Source organism: Opisthorchis viverrini (genome assembly GCF_000715545.1).
Source record: "Opisthorchis viverrini unplaced genomic scaffold opera_v5_23, whole genome shotgun sequence".
Classification (NCBI taxonomy): domain Eukaryota; kingdom Metazoa; phylum Platyhelminthes; class Trematoda; order Opisthorchiida; family Opisthorchiidae; genus Opisthorchis; species Opisthorchis viverrini.
In genome coordinates this window covers 2,613,559-2,618,149 of record NW_008751679.1, presented here as the reverse complement: position 1 = coordinate 2,618,149, position 4,591 = coordinate 2,613,559, and positions in this window count along the sequence as shown.

The following is a 4,591-nucleotide window of genomic DNA, read 5'->3' as shown; positions in this document are numbered from 1 at the left end:
AACCCAATTCGCTGGATTCTATTATGTGTTCTATTCTGTTGCCTGTTTTGCCAGCCGAGGATGGGCATGTGACTGATCGAGTTTGTTATAGTCTCCTTCAACCTATACACCGACCAAATTGATTTCATATTGCTTCGTTCCACTAACCTTTTGTGGACCTTGTTCGGTTTCAGCGGCTTCACACTTCGACAAAACTCCGCGTCGTGGACCGGGCGACTTCGGCTCCCAGTCTGGTTCCTTTAGTAGCTGGTCCAATCGAAGTCCACAGAAAAGTGAGTTATTTTGACCCCAATCTCTGTTCAGTGACAGGCTTCGCATCCACATGCAATTTATGTCTATCCTCAGTGAACTTAGTTACTGCCACAGTCTCCCCCNGAGATCGGTCGTATACGTAGGATGGTTGCTCGTCCGTTGTGTTTCTGTTTCTGAATGCTTTCAGTTTCTACTCCAGAAAAGCACTTACAGGAACACTATTCATAAGATTTGAAACACTTCAACATTTCTTGATCAGTTTCGCCTTCTTTGGACTCAAGGTGCAGTCCCCGAGTTCCCATCAGCTTTATGTCCTACTTCAACCCTAAATGTGCGAGTGATTTACCTGGAATTCAGTAGAGTCTCCCGTTAAAACCAAATTGGTGTGCGTATGAGAGTATTTCGAAAACTTGGTGCAATTTTGTTTCAAGTAGAATATACTGTTGACAGGAACCCTCGGACTGCGCCTACCTGATGAGCCCTAAAAAGGACGATACCGGTCATACGCTGTCAAAGAGTTTTCAACAACCTTATGAGTACTTTTGCTTCAACAAACAAATGTAATGCAAGGTGATCTTTGTACAGCACAGTTGGAGCATCTCGCAAACGAGAAATTCAGCTTAGCTTGAATTGATTCTTCTGTTAAAAACGAATTGGTGGGCAAGTGGTTGTACCTCGCGTACTTCATTGTTAGTTGTTGAAGTAGTGCTTCGCTTCTTTAGCCCCCAAAAACTTTTGCTTCGTGGATGCCGCTACACCTCACCAGATTTCGAAAATATTCCATGGTAGCTCGAAAGTTGTATTCAATGCAAACAGTAGGTGGTTGACCATGGACAAGGACCTCAGTGGTACAGTCTGTTGGTTTTTCTTTTCTCGCACATTTCCGCCCAGTTCGACTTCACTGTTTTGCTTCGACATCGGCTGGCATTATCAAAAGAAAGTCACGATTGGACAGCAGTTGACTTCTAAACGTGGCTTTAACTTTGAATGCCCATATCACAGAAGCATAACACATGTCACACATAAACGACAGGGTTTCATCGTTTCAGAGGGGCTTGGTAATTAATCGGTAGTTTTTTAATTCGACAACGTTTCGCTTTTGGCACAAAAGCTTAATCAGACCAAGTGAGCAGGTCACGACATCGGCCAGGTCTTAAGGCAGACAGAGAACCAATCAGTACGACCTCTTCAGAGTATCACATTGGATCCTTATTGAGTGTCAATTAACGGCTCTTGTCGGTAAGTGTGGTTGCCAAAATCTTGCACTGATGGGTTGAAGGGTTACATCCCCACCATACTGATGCCTTGTTGCCTTATTTTGAGGAGAACAATGAAAGTGGACGGGAAAGAGACTTAGTGCTAACCAATCACAATCATTCCGAGGGGCCTACACCTCCAAACACTCGTTAAAAATGACAAGAACGTCACTGCTATCGGTTGGGAGCCATAGCTTGCAGCGTCTCCAACCGGGTGCAGTGGGGTTCACGCGGTCATTATCCTGGAAGGTGGGTCGTGCCGCCAGCACCTAGACTTTGGTCAATTCAATTCAGCTATAAACTGTGTACTATAGACACATTGATTCTAGCTAATACAGTTTTGATCATCGGAAGATGATTGGGTGTAGGATATAGAGCGAGACCTTGGAGGCGATGGCATGATCAGTTTGTTCGGAAATCGGGTAGCCACGCATTGAAGGCGATAGCTTGGATGCACCAGAGCCATTAACTGCGCGATCGGGTCATTCCTGCCAGTGTCCCTAACCATTGAGGAGTTGAGTCCCGGAGTCCCCGTCCAGGGAGCCAGTCCACCGAAACGTATACAGCTGGCCAGGTAAGGAATCTTATCTACCTCGTCGATTGGCTCGCCTGCAAACATGAGGTGTTGGTACAATCCCACTCTCGTAGTAGCACTTTACACTTCGGAGGTGTGAAGCGCATGCCAAACCGTGCGGCAGAGTTATTTAGGTTAAAGTCGTCTACATACTCAATGTCTGTCAGTTTCCCGGCAGCATTTCGACTCCTCAGGTTTCAGATGCAGACAGAATTTTCAAGCAGCACAATAATGACAAAGTTGACGTGGAAAGATGAGAGAGGACAGTCTTGTGGTTAGAGCGCGAATTTACTGACCGGAAGGTTCGTGGTTCGAATCCGACCTCCGCCTCTCGACTTCCCCCGTCTAGGCTCGGGCAACCTGGCAGTATCCCAGCTTCTTTCGAGTGGCATAACAGCTGGGCACCGGTAGGGTGCTACAGCTGAACGCTTTTTTGTCTTATACCTCGATGTGATGAAGTCAGCTGTATACTCGTACACACTTACACAGGAGATTGCATACAGTACCCTCATAAGGGTATAAATTTGGAAGGTAAACCTTTGATCGCCAGACACTTCCAAAGTTTCCGACGATCGACAGGATCAAAAGCAGCTTTCAAATCAAGAAAAATGACCAGCGCGGGAGGTCTGAAGGTGTAGCGCTGTTCAAGACTGTCTCAACTGTGGTCGATGCATCTTCAACCAGGGCAAAACCCAGCTTGATTCTCCCTCGAATGTTTCTCCTGATAGTCCGTCGATCTGCGCAAAATAATATCCGAGAGCACCTTAGATTCCATGGACATTTGGCTGATACGACGGTGGTTTTCACATGACGTTCTTGGGCCCTGTTTGAAAATTGGGTTGTCGGTCTAAGAGCTCCATTCGGCTGGTATTCTGTTTTCGTTTCGATCTGCAGTACGGTCGTCAGACTGCTCACCAGGACCTCGTCACCTTTGGAGTGCGCTGGGTGCAGATCATCGGGCCAAGTGCCTTGTTGTGCTTCAGGATTCGGTCGCTGATGGCGGGTTGGTGGAGACCAGCTTAACTGTTCCTCGAAGTGTTCAACCCACCGGTTGAGGGAGCGAATTGCAGTTCCATCTTTTTCGCATATTGCTTCACTGACACTTGCTTACTTTTGACTGGTTGATCGAATCAGTTGTAACAGCGGGGGCGTATGTCTGCAGCGAAAACCTTCCCCATCTCCTGGGCTTTCGGAATCCACCAGCATTTTTTGTCTTCAAGGTGCTGATTATCCAGTGTTTGGAGGATCTCCGTGTGCCATCATAGTTGCCAGTTGCTGGTGTGGCCCGTTCAGTAGCAATAAGATCTACTGATCTCGACGATATCCGGCGTTTATTTAGTCGAGAGGCTAGAGAATGAGGCAGCAATGGGACAGAACATTACCAATTCTACTTCGAAACAACCGTACCTATGCGACTGTCCGATGTGCGGCTCTTCCTATTAGGAGCACACATTGAACCAGCCAGAAATTGGAAAGCTGCAGAGCTCTGTTGCAGAAAATTTGACACCAGAATCAGCACACCAAGGTTGGCTTCTAATATACGAATATTCAAATTTTGGCTATCCAGTTCACTAATCCAACATACCCCAATCCGTTTCCACTGACTGACAAGACGTCAAAGATGTCAAGCTCACAGAAGAACTTGCCCGGGACTACTTCCCACTGTTCTGCAGGAACTTCAATGGCATCAAGAAAACCATACAATTTCTGCGAGGAACACAATCCCAACGAGACTTCAAAACGCAAGTCATATGGATATGGGGTCCTACGGGGACCGGCAATAGCAAAACCGCATTGGAAAAATCAAAGGGACAAGCTACGTATTGGAAAAACAGCAAAGCATGGTGGAACTTATATGAAGGCCAAGAGACTGTTATTATCGACGATTTTGACGGCAATTGGCCTATTGCCCAACTATTGCACCGGTTTGACCGATACCCGCTACTAGTAAACTGCAAAGGGTACACCACGTTTTTTGTTTCCAAGGGCGTTATTATCACCTCTAATTATCATCCTACAGAATTGTCAGTACTCATGAGTTGGAAATTGGAAAATCCTGGTTACACATTCCGGATTTTGTAAATGCTTATACTCANGCTTCGTTCCACTAACCTTTTGTGGACCTTGTTCGGTTTCAGCGGCTTCACACTTCGACAAAACTCCGCGTCGTGGACCGGGCGACTTCGGCTCCCAGTCTGGTTCCTTTAGTAGCTGGTCCAATCGAAGTCCACAGAAAAGTGAGTTATTTTGACCCCAATCTCTGTTCAGTGACAGGCTTCGCATCCACATGCAATTTATGTCTATCCTCAGTGAACTTAGTTACTGCCACAGTCTCCCCCTCCGAATGCCGAGATCGGTCGGTATACGTAGGATGGTTGCTCGTCCGTTGTGTTTCTGTTTCTGAATGCTTTCAGTTTCTACTCCAGAAAAGCACTTACAGGAACACTATTCATAAGATTTGAAACACTTCAACATTTCTTGATCAGTTTCGCCTTCTTTGGACTCAAGG